At 36.8% G+C, this 13,300-nt stretch overlaps 1 non-coding gene across 1 annotated transcript; it reads right to left on the reverse strand.

Moving 5' to 3' along the window:
- Window positions 1-2,896: 2,896 nt before the first annotated feature.
- TRNAP-CGG lies at window positions 2,897-2,968 on the reverse strand. Its single transcript has one exon. It is a non-coding gene; the product is annotated as a tRNA-Pro (tRNA).
- Window positions 2,969-13,300: the final 10,332 nt, after the last annotated feature.

Raw genomic sequence — 13,300 nt, forward strand, 5'->3', positions numbered from 1 at the left:
TTTTTTTTGAGACAGAGTCTTGCTCTGTTGCCCAGGCTGGAGTGGAGTGGAGCAATCTCAGCTCACTGCAGTCTCTGCCTCCTCAGTTCAAGTGATTCTCTGCCTCAGCCTCCCAAGTAGCTGGGACTACAGCATGTGCTACCACACTCAGCTAATTTTTTTTCTTTTCTTTTCTTTTCCTTTCTTTCTTTTTTCTTTTCTTTCTCTCTCTCCCTCCCTCCGTCTCCTCCCTCCTTCCCTCCCTCCCTCTACCCTCTTCCTTCTTTCCTTCCTTCCTTCCTTCCTTCCTTCTCTTGCTTTACTTGGATTTTAAATCTCCAGTATGCTTCCTCTACTTTTGGTTTTGTTTTTACTGCTCTTTCCTGGTTACATTCTTTATACTTTTAAAAAATTAATAGACATTTTAGGCAGTTTTTTATTTACAGAAAAATTGATGAGAAAGTACAAACAGTTCCCATATTTCTCCTCTCCTTCCTATAGCTTCCCTTGTTATTAAATCTTATACGATTGTGGTCCATTTGTTACAACTGATGAACCAATATTGATACATTAATATTAACTAAAATTTGTAGTTTATTTTAGGTTCAGTCCTCCTCGTTGTAACTCTTATGGGTTATGTTGTAACTCTTTCCTCTTTGATAAATGTATAATGACATGTGTCCATCATTGCTGTATCATGTATAATAGTATCTCCACTCTAAACATTCCCTGTGCTTCACCTCTTCATCCTTCCCTCCCTCCCTCCCAGCAATGACTGCTCTTTTTTGCTGTTTACATATTTTTATGTTTTTCACTATGTTGTATAGTTGGAATCATATATGTAGTATGTGGCCTTTTCAGATTGATTTCTTTCACTTAGCAGTATGCTTTTAAGATTCCTCCATGTCTTTTCCTGTCTTGATAGCTCTTTTCTTTTTATCATGAAATAATAGTCCATCCCTTGTGCCACACTTTGCATTAAATATATCTGTTCACCTACAGAAGTACATCTTGGTTGTTTATGTTTTAGCAAATCCAAATAAAACTGCTATAAACATTGATGTGAAGGTTTTTGTGTGGACATGGGTTTTCAACTCATTTGAGTATATATTAAGATCACAGTTGCTGGAGTTTCCCTTTATATTTTTACTCCACATTTTGGAGATGCCCTTCAGGTTTTATATCAATTGTTCTAAGTTTTTTCTTTCTACTCTCATAATTTTAATTTCAAGAGACTTCTATAGAGTTATCCTTTTGTACAGCATTCTTTCTGTCCCTTTCAAAAAAAGCTTTTAAAAAATCCCTGTTTCTCAGATTAGACATTAACTTCAGTGTCTAATGATGCCTAGTGATCTTTGATTGCTGGTCCATAATTATAATTAAGCTCTAAAAATAACTGGAAACTAAGACCATTAGTCCAATTTATTGACTCTGGGAACCATTTTAGAATGACCTACCTGTGTCATTTACTATCAGACTCTTACATGTCAAAATGTCCAACTTATCCCTCTTAGGATAGTAAAATTCCTTGTAGAGAAGGGTCATTCAATCTTTTCTGCCTAGATGACATCAAACTGACTTTCTGAATTCAGAGAAAATTCTTAATGAACAGAGGTCAGAGGAAGTTCCTTTTGAATTTCAAACTTAATAAGTAATACTATTCCAAGTTATAAAATTAAATTACAAATAAATTATACAATTAATTTACAAATAAATTATACACTTATATTTTATTTACAAAAAGAGACAATATATTACACCCCACCTATGAATAAGGATCTGCATCTTCATACTCAGTGGCCCATAAAATTGGTCAGAAAAAGGAAAGGTAGAAAGATCCACACTTTCAGAATACCAAGATGAGCAGGGCAAGTTGAGTCTCCGTGAGGTCCACGAAGCTAGAACGAAACTGGGGTTGGGGAGTGGTGTTCACTTTCAGTCTTGGCCACAAAAGCAAACAAAACAGCCATTCTGAGGAAATATTTTAATTTAGACAGCATGAGCAAAATAACTGGATTGATATCTTCCTCTCCATTTTTTCCCTCTTTCGAATTCCAGTGTTAATCAATTCTCCTGAGCGTTTTCAACAAAGTACCCGCAAATTTCCAGAACATGGATTGAGAAAAACTTTGAGATTCCAGCCTTAATGACTGCTCCTCGTGGTCTCTCTCTCCAGTTAGACGAACCTGGGCTAGCAATATTCCGAAGAGTCAACAGTCAGCCCTGGTGCTATATACTTCCATGGGAATTCCATACTTTCTCAAAACGCGTCATCATGGTAAATAATTAAGTACCTGTAATATTAAGTTCTGTAGAAATGAAACCATGTTTTTCCATCACTGCCTCCATAGCTTTCGGCACTGAAGGTGACATGCCGTGCTCATTGGCTATGCATCCGTTGAAGGAATAAAGGAATGAACTCTGACCCGGGAAAGCAGGAGAGGCAGGAGTGTGACACCTTAACAGTCGACTGCAGTGGGAGCAGCGGCACCAGCAGAACTTGGGGAGACTTACTTTCCAGTGTGGCGGGAGTAGTAAACACTAGGAGTCAGAGAGTGATGACCAGAGCTGGAGTTAAAAGTGGAAATTAAAATTCTCCTTCCTATAAGAGGAAGATAATCGGTTAACTGCAGCTCACGTTTCCCCTCCAGTACTCGGCCAAACACGCACACGCAAGCGCGCACGAGCTGCCCACGGCCTTTCTTTCCGGGTTTGAGAAGAGATGGACAGAGGTAGGAGAGCGCGCTGCAGCCGCATCAACATTCCGGTGTCTGCCCTTAGAGGAGGTCTGGGATTCAGTATTTGCCTGCTTCGAAGACAATTCTACTGTTCATGTGGTGAAAGTACATATTTTTGGGTATGAATATTTGGGGAAATACTTTAAAAATCCTTAAAGCTTTTTGGGCAAAAATGAAGTGGGCTCGTCCGGGATTTGAACCCGGGACCTCTCGCACCCGAAGCGAGAATCATACCCCTAGACCAACGAGCCACTTAGAAGTGATCTTTGCGCATATTTACTGTAGGATTTATTCCCAAATTATTTATTTTTATTCTTCAAAATATTGTTACCAAATAATATTTATCACTCCATCAATTATTTACATAAATGAAAGGGTTGGAAAGGCTATTTCTGTGGATGGTCTGCTGGTAGCTTAAATTACCATACCAAACTACCGTACAAGCTGGTAGCTTTAATTACAAATTAAAACTTGTAACCTGTAGAAACATTTCTCCTTTATTCTACTTTGCTATACTACTCTAAGTAATTTAACTAATTTTTTTTCCATTTTTAGCTTTCAATTAAAATGTTAGAAAAATTTGAGTTTTCAAGTTTCCTTATCTCACTTCCACCCTTTTTGAAAGTTGGATATTACTGTTACTGAGGGACTTCTAGATTATTTGCTCTAACAAGGAATATTTTCGCTACCAGAAATTTTTCAGAAAGAATATTCCTAATCTCAGCAAAATTCTACTTATAAGAGATTTCTTAACGTCAGCTTTTCAGGGGTACCAAGATGTATTTGGTTAGTTTACTAACTTCCTCCTACATACAAATTTAAGAAAGTTACAAAAACCTTTGGTTAAATGCAAAGAAAATTTTTACAACAGATCATTAGCTGATACATCTAAGTCGCATTTTATATTCATGTTAAGATTTATGTTTTAAATTAATGCATATTTTCAATTTCATTTTGCTGTCCCGAATTTGATGCCTTCAAAAATTTAAAAGCTAGTTCTCAATTATCCAATAATTATTACAGAGTACCTGTTTATTTATTTACTAAAAATGAAACTCTCTTGCAAGGACAAATCAAAATAAGGATTATCTTGAATATGTGTGAAGAGAAATCAATCTTTTCTGAAAGGGAGAGTAGATTTAAACTAGTACTTAATTTGAATTTTGACATGGATTTACTGAGTGGATCAAAATAATTATGAGGCTACTAGGCATTCCTCTAACTCCTGCCCACCTTACTAATGTTAGAATAGTGAGATTCTTTTGCAATCCAACTGCTTTCTTTGTACTATGAAAGCCTAAAAAAATCTTGACTAATCCCTCTGAAACACACACATAGGAGTAGTAATCATTCCTAACTGCCCTAAAACTTAGAAGTGACTATGATTCAGAATCAACATTCCACTTCCATGAAAATATGTTTTTCTCCTCAAGAAATAGCATCTCATGTTCATGCATAGATGGAGCTGGGACTTAGGACTGTACTGAGATTTTAAATCAAAGGTTAAATATTTCAGCGTGGAAAATAATTATTCATCCTGAACCCAACAATTTCCCAGATAACCTGTTCTTTGACACACAACTTAGAGCACTTCTCCTCATCTTGAAGTCAACAGAATAGATTAGTTTACTAATTTCTGAACTCAGCACAATGGTCTTGGGATCACATACTTTATATATATATAGACCCACACTCTCAACACCAAACCCTCATTCTCTCTTCAGTTTCATAGTATAATATACATTTCCCTTCCCAAATCCAACTTTTCTAAGGATAATAAATAGTTCATTTACTTTTATACCAGTGGGAACTCAGATTCCAAAGAAAGGTCATTATTTAAAGATTACTAAACATCAGCGTCATTACACACATCAGGGGACCCACGTAGGACTTATATTCCAGTCATTTTACAGAGATGTTTACTGTCCTTTTCTAGGCCATGTAGATCATGCATAATAACATGCTTAGTTACATTAGCAAATATGAATATATTCATAAACTCAAATTTCTTGGAAAATAGAAAATGTAGCTTAAAGATACAGATACCGAAGACAACTTAGAGCAATGGATATAAAATTTCCCGACAAATGACAAGATTCATTCACCAAATTTCTATATACATATACACACATACACATAAGCCTACACACATATATACATATATCAAATTACTCAGCAATTTCTCTGTTGGATATATACCCCCAAAAAATAAAATTAGCGCCTGGTAGAGGTATTTGCATTTCCATGTTCCTCAATAGATGAATGGAGAAAGAAATTGTGGGATATGTGTGTGTGTGTGTGCGCGCACATGCACAAGCGTGTGCATAATAATATGTATATATAATATATATATTATATGTCTGAGAGCAGTGGCTCACGCCTGTAATCCCAGCACTTTGGGAGGCCAAGGTGGGTGGATCACTTGAGGTCAGGAATTCAAGACTAGCCTGGCCAATACGGCAAAACCCTGTCTTTACTAAAAACCCCGTCTCTCACAAAAATTAGCCAGGCATGGTAGCGCATGCCTGCAAATCCAGCTACTCAGGAGGCCGAGGCAGGAGAATTGCTTGAACCCTGAGGGAGGAGGTCGCAGTGAGCCAAGATCGCACCACTGCACTCTAGCCTGGGTGACAGAGTAAGACTCCATCTCAAAAAAAAATTTTTTTAAATTACAATATATATTATAATGTCTATATGTGTGTGTGTGTGTGTATATATATGTATATATGTGTGTATATATATATATGTGTGTGTGTATATATATATATATATATATAGTGGTATAATGTGATATGAGTATATATAACGAAATACTATCTAGCCTTATAAAAGGAGGTACTGCCATTTGCAGCAACATGGATGAAACTGGAGGACATTATGCTAAGCTAAATAGGCCAGGCACAGAAAACAAAATACTACGTGATCTTACTTATATATGAAATCTAAAAAACAAAAACAAACAAAAATCTCAAATACACAGAAACAGAGTACAGAGGTAATTATCCGGAGTGGAAGAGTAGAGGAGGAAATGAAGAGATAGAGGCCAAAGGGTACAAAGCTGTAGATATCTGGGATGAGTAAGTATACAGATCTAATGTACAATATGAGGACAATAGTGATAGTATCGTATTACATGCTGGAAATTCTCTAAGAGTGGATTTTGGATAATTTTAATACACACACACACACACACACACACACAAAGGATAACTGTGAGATGATGAATATGTTAATTTGCTTGACTATAGTAACCCTTTCACTATGTATATCAAAAATTATTTTATACATCTTAAATAGATGCAATACAAAGTTTAATTAAAAAGAGATGTTTATATCAGTATAAGATCTCCTGAAACAGAGTTGCATCCCAATCACAAATCATTATTACTGTGTCTGTTTTATGACTCTGAAGTCTCTATATTCCACTAAAACCAAATACTGAATCCCTCAAAGATATGACACTTTAAAAAATCTCCTCTTAGAAGCCTATCTTTTTAGTCAAGCAGTGTAAACTGCCTCCCAAATCTTTATAGTTTGGGAGGTTCTCTACTTGCTGAAGTTTTCATAAGGTTTCTCTTCAAGTGACATTTCTATTCACCTGAATTTTTATTCAGGTGAGAGAGGACTAAGGAAATGGGCCAATCCAGGATCTTTATTGTAAGTCTGGCCACAGGCCTCCAACCAATTGACTGACAGCTGGAAGTTGAACAATATTGCTCGATAGAGAATATTGATAAAGATGGTCATGATGATGATTGTGGTGAGATGATGGTGATGATGGTCATGGTGGTGGGGTGATGATGATGATGATGATGACAATATGAAAGACAAATGTAAGGTAAAATACACACTGGGCAGGAATGTGGCTCACACAGTTGTGTTGATTCTTCCAGCTGAATCACCAACAGTAGTGTGCTTGTCATGAAGTTTTCATGAACTAATGAAGTGCCAGAAAATTGAATTATTATGAACATAAATCACAAAGTGATTGGTAATACAGAATTAAAGCATATGTAATTGCAGGGTACAAGAGGCAGATTTTTTTTTTTTTTTTTGAGACAGAGTCTCACTCTTTTTGCCCAGCCTGGAGTGCACTGGCATGATCTGGGCTCACTGCAACCTCCACCTCCCAGATTCAAGTGATTCTCCTGCCTCAGCCTCCCGAGTAGCTGGGATTACAGGCACTCACCACCACTCCTGGCTAATGTTTTTGTATTTATAGTAGAGACGGGGTTTCACCATGTTTGACCAGGCTGGTCTTGAACTCCCAACCTCAGGTGATCCACCCACCTTGGCCTCCCAAAGTGCTGGGATTACAAGTGTGAGCCACCTTGCCCGGCCCATAAGAGGCAGATTTTAAAGGAAATCATTCTTTTAGGACACTCTCTCTTCAGTGTAGCCTATCCAAAATGTCAAGGATAGCAAATGTTTGCTAATAGAGTACACAATTATAAGAATCAAAAGTCTTTTGTTTTCTCACACTTAGTATCTACTATGCACTATTTTAAAGGCACCTACCTTTTTACTTCTCACAATAGCCCTAAAAACAGATAATGCTGTTATTCTATATTCCATTTCAGAGATAAAGACACCAAACCACAAACAGATACAGCACACTGACCAACCAAGGCAGAGCTACAATTAAAAAACCAAGAAGAATTTGCCTTTCTATCCCTTCCTCAAAATCTCCATCAGCTTTTCTGAGGCATTATAAATAAAACTAAAATCTAAGTTAACCAGTGTGATTAACAGGCAGACACAACTTCAAAGTAAGTTCTCTGGACTCCTCCAGTAATATTTTGCCAATTCAAGTCTCTCATTTTTGAGGGGTGGGTGTGTGTGAGTGTGTGTGTCTTGAAATATTTTCATGAAAACATGATAATTGAGGTCAGAAATTCATGCTCTTTGACACAATGTATCAATATGATATAAAAAAATGCAAGTTACACTTTGGCCACTGGATTGACAGGACTTTATTACACCCCACATGTGGCTGGGATAGGGCTGAAGAAAGTTCTTTTTATGAAAGCTGCTATTTTGCTCATGATGAGCTCCTCTGAGCTTTGCCTCAGCAGTAGTATGGAAGTGGGAATGACAGACTCAGGCAGGGTGGTGGGATCACCAAGGTCTTTGAATTTTGAGCTTATTCAAGGATCACAAGGTCATAACAAGATCTTGCATTTCATCCATATAACAATATGCACCAAAACACTTTCGTTCAACAAATCTGGAATATATATTTTAGTAGTATAAAATCGGTAATGTGTATATTAAAGGCTGATGTTCTGTGTGTGATCAGAGGATGTCAAAAATCGTCTTCAAAAGAACAAAAAAGGACTTAGGTAGCAGGTCAAAATCCTTTTATCTCTTAGTTGAAGATATTTTACAGTTTGCATAGCTTGGTCAAGAGTATATCTGCATTTTAAACAGAGAATTTTGTGTTCAAGTCCCTGAGTTAGTGAAAGCAGGCACCCAAATTACAACCTTGAAATGCTTCCATCACTGAATGAATCATGAATTCTTTGAGACTGGTGATAACTACAACCGGGGAAAACTCTAAGGCAATGGTTTCCTTTCATCTTCTCTCTCACTCTGTATTTCTTGATTTTTTTTTTTTTTTTTGAGACAGTCTCGCTCCGTCGCTTAGGCTGGAGTGAAGTGGCATGATCTCAGCTCACTGCAACCTCTGCCTCCCAGGTTCAAGCGATTCTCCTGCCTCAGTCTCCCAAGTAGCTGGCATTATAGGCACCTGCCACTACGCCTGACTAATTTTTGTATTTTTGGTAGAGATGGGGTTTCACCATGTTGGCCAGATGGTCTTGATCTCCTGACCTCGTGATCTACCTGCCTTGGCCTCCCAAAGTGCTGAGATTACAGGCGTGGGCCACTGTGCCCAGAGTTTTCTTGATTTTTTATTTTGCTTATCCTTCAAGAAATAAATGTAGTTTTCCTTTATCTCCAATATACTGTGTTATATATTCCAGAAGACTGTGATAGAAATTGAGAAGTAAAAAGGGAAAAATCCCACCTACCAAATGCACATTAAGGATATCTTCAGGACTTAAAATACTTGAAAAAAAGAATTGAGTCATACATTAATGAACCTGACATCACAAACTTGTGTTCTCTACCTTACTTACAAGTTCCAACCTCTTTATCTACATTAATTTCTGGTGTTCAGAGTTTCATATGCCTTTTGCTTTCTGCACTATTTCACCTTTCATGCATTATGATCTTCTTATGTATTCATTTTGGGCAAAAGGGGGGAAAATGAATGGTGGTTTGTTATGATGGTTCCATCAGTTTAAACAGTTATTAAATTTGATTATAGAAGCTTCCATGGACCAGTTAAATATTTCTTGCCAATCGTTCCAAAGCCGCTCATTGCTCCTACTTAAAATTTTCATTCACTTTCAATACAGTACACTTATTTCAATTTATTGTCCAATACTATTTCCTCTCTTCTGGTTTCCTTTGCTTTCATTTCCTTATACTTGATATAATGAGCACTATAATCAGGAATCACTTTTTCTCACTTATTTCTTACAGCTTGTTTAGTAGTCAGATGTTCATTTACTTATACACTTATTCGAAAATTGTTAACTTTTACTTTAGTTTATTTGGTCAAGAAAAAAAGACCAAATAAAAACAAGTAAGCAAGACCTCAGTAAGACTGAACATGTGTTCTTTTGAAATGTCTCTTAAGTCTCTTGTTATCTATAGTTTTCACTTCACTTTTATTTTATCAAGTATTTTTCCAAATGGCTCGAGGAGATACCTTACTGACAGAACTATACATTCCATCCAAATGTATTTTGGTTCCAGTTTAAGAAAAATTGAAACCAAGTTCTTCATTTAAATTAATGCAGAACCAGATTATTTTTTAACTCTGATAATAGAGAGACTAGACTGATAACATTGTGGGAGTGCCTGGGCACTAAAAAATTATGTCTAGAAACAAGTCATAAATTGTTATCTAACTTAATTTATTTACATACTTTGAAGAGAGATGCTCTTACATGTTTAACAAATCAGAAAACAGAGAAATATATAAAATAAAATTCGATTTACTATGCCTCCATTTGCTTAGCTTCTCTTCAATCGGGAGTAATTCTTACAGTTTTTTTATTCTTGCAGAAGTTTATGATGTAGATAATTCCAAATTAATTATATTATTATATTGCTTTTTGAATGCTACAGCTTTCACATTGCTTTTGTTTCAATTGAAAAAAAAAAAAACCCTTGAGTATCATTCCATGTCAATATATTTTGAACTCATCCACTTCTTCATAAGTACCATAAAATCCCTTTGTATGAATGAATATGTATCAATATTTTTAAATAGCTCCTTTTGCTAGATATTTTGTTGTATTTTTAAAATAATGTATCATAATGTGTATTTTTCCTACTTTAATTCTTAAATGCTCAAGTATATCTGAAGGATTAGGTCCCAGACATGGAATTCCTGAGTCAAAATGCGAATGCGCCAGTAATCTTGATAGATTTTACCAGATTGTTCTACTATTTTTTACTCCTGGAAGCCTGGTGGTAAAAGAGCCATCATAAATACACAGAATTTCAGTTACTTTTTGAAGGGTGGAAGGATAGAGAATAAGAAGAGAGAATAAGAATAAGAAGGATAGAGAATAAGAAGAGATCATAGAAATCTCTAGGATTTCTATGATCTCTTGCATTAGATCGGAGCTGCTGGTCACCAGGTTTGTTGTATGAGAATTTATCCTTACATGTTTAAGCAATTGTTTTTGATTTTTAAAAATACACAGCATAGCAAAACTAGCAAGTTTATTTCAAACTTGCTTACTGAAGAGATCAAAAAAACAGACATTTTCTGAAGTCTTACTGAACATGCCAACATTCAGCCACATGTCTATCTCTGTGAATCAGCACAAATGGGCTGAGAGTTGCATAACCAAGGGCTAAACATTCTTGAATATTTGATATTATGAAATTATTCTCTAAGGATAAAGTTAAATATAAAGAAATAATGCAATCTGTCCAATAAAAGAAAACAAAACAGATCATCAGAAGGAGAACACTTTGAGCAGCTCTTATCTCAGGGGGAGTTTTGTACAGAAATTTGGAGTTCCGAATGTGGAGAACACGCTTGTGATGCTGGTGGAGAAGAAATACCATGTAGCTGCTGGCCCAGCCTGTGAGACCCTGAAACAGAGCATCTTGCAAGACTATCGGTGTGAGAAAAATCCATCTTATTACCCATCTCCCTGCTAGAAAATAATAGTAGTTATCATTTTCACTAATTTGTGATCTGTTCATGTTGCTATTTGTGATGGAATGAAGTAAGTTCATGGTTATCAAGGAATTGAACGTCCAAAAAAAGAGAAACAAGGGAAGGACATGCCATGCAGACCTCAGCTTGAGCCTCCCCCACATTGAGGCTCTGGGACTGATGGTGATGACCTGGACCATGGTGAGGAGACTGCTGGTGCAGATGGAAAGGCCTCAAGTCACCCTCTCCAGATAAACAACAATTTTACAGCCTATATCATCTAGAAAGTTTCTCAAACCAAAAGCTGCTGTTGTCTTGGGCATTCCTTTGGAAAACAGAAGTATGATATTTGTAAAAGCTAAATGGATATGAATAAAGTGTAAAGATTTCTTCTCAGTGCCCCAAAAGAAAATGTACATATAGTTTACAAAAACAAAAACATTCCCCACAATGCCAAGTTCAGTTAGAAACAGGAATATTGTTCCCTTCGTAATGTTCAAAACCATTTCTAACCTCATGGGCAGAGAATGTTTAGATCCAGGGAACACTGTATGAATAAAGTACCAGTTATGATGATATATATGTATCTGCAAAAAAAAAAAATCATAGCACATTTCTAGTGGATAAAGGAAAGTCATAATATATGTAACAGAGCAGATTTCTGTCCAAAGAACTGTAATCCTTTCCCTGTGACCCTCTTTGATGAACATTCCATGTGACCTTAAATGTCATCTTGGAAGAGGATACGAAAATCTAAATTTGGGAAACAGATTTTGTTTGCCTGATCTCCATAGCTACAAGACCAACTTGCTTGTTCAAATTCTGATATATCTCACATATTTTAAATCTCAGCATATGCTAAATTGAACTTAAAAAATTCCCCCAACCTGAGCGTCTGCATTTTCTATTTAATTCTTCATATTCCTATCAGCCAATTTCAAAAACCTGATGCTCACCCGTAACCCTTCTACCTCCTCCGCATTCAACAAACACTCATAAAATCCTGTTGCTTCAATGTCTTTAACATTTCTCAAGTTTAACAATGTTTTATCTTCTGTGATACTTCTTTTATTCATTATGCCTATACATCTATCATTTTGATTAGTATAACAATTTCTGGTTTATCTCTTCTTTCTAATTTTCATATCTTTGATTCATATTCCTTAATATTTCAGAGTTGTCTTTCAAAACCCCAAACTGAATCTGTGATTTCAGTAGTTACAAGTTTTCAGTGGGTTTTCCAAGTACTCAACATCAAGTCAAACTGCATAGCATTTCACTGTAGGACCTCAACTGTTAATGGTTAATCAGCCAAAGACCTTCAGAAACAAGCCTGTGGGCTGAAAAACAATGAGATACATGGACTGGATGCAGCCAGAGAAGGTGCTCTAGAGAAACCATGGAATGTCACTCTACAAGGGCATTTAGGAGAGGTCTAAGTTCCTACTGATGGATCTGAGGGACCTCTAAGGGGAGTTGTTGATGTGTTGATTAGGGGGATTAGGAGAGGTAGATTAATTAGGTGTTGCATACTGTCATGAGATGAAGACAGTTTATAAATTAGAGATCTCTGATGTCTGGATATACAAAGCAGGTTGGGGCCACATTGGTAAGAAAAGAATCATTGGCCAGGCACAGTGGCTCAAGCCTGTAATCCCAGCACTTTGAGAGGCAGAGACGGGCGGATCACGAGATCAGGAGATCGAGACCATCCTGGCTAACACGGTGAAACCCCATCTCTACTAAAAAATGCAAAAAAACTAGCCGGGCGAGGTGGCGGGTGCCTGTAATCCCAGCTACTCGGGAGGCTGAGGCAGGAGAATGGCGTAAACCTGGGAGGCGGAGCTTGCAGTGAGCCGAGATCTGGCCACTGTACTCCAGCCTGGGCTACAGAGCAAGACTCTGTCTCAAAAAAAAAAAAAGAGTCATTACTCAAAAGGTGCAATTATGGCATTTTACAGCTGCTGTGTAACCAATGTGTCCAGTTGACTCTGTAACCAGATCTACCTGCGTCTATTCTCTCAACGTTGGTAGCAGGAGGGCTACTTTGATCTTTACCACTCCAAGCTGATTTTTACTTGTTTAGGTCTGAACAGTATTTCACTCTTTCACAATTAACCTCTCCAATCTCACTTCTTATCTAGAACTTACATCAAACTACAAATAAATCCCCCAAAACAAAAGAAACCAGGATGTTTGATCTAACCAGGATTGACCTCTATCTATATATTTGGAATGCCTTTCTACAAACCTTGTCCCCTTTCATTTTCTACCAGTCACTAAGAGATGCATTAGATTTATCTTAATTTGTCTTAAAGATCTCTGGCAGCATGAG

Source organism: Colobus angolensis, unplaced genomic scaffold, assembly GCF_000951035.1.
Source record: "Colobus angolensis palliatus isolate OR3802 unplaced genomic scaffold, Cang.pa_1.0 Scaffold237, whole genome shotgun sequence".
Classification (NCBI taxonomy): domain Eukaryota; kingdom Metazoa; phylum Chordata; class Mammalia; order Primates; family Cercopithecidae; genus Colobus; species Colobus angolensis.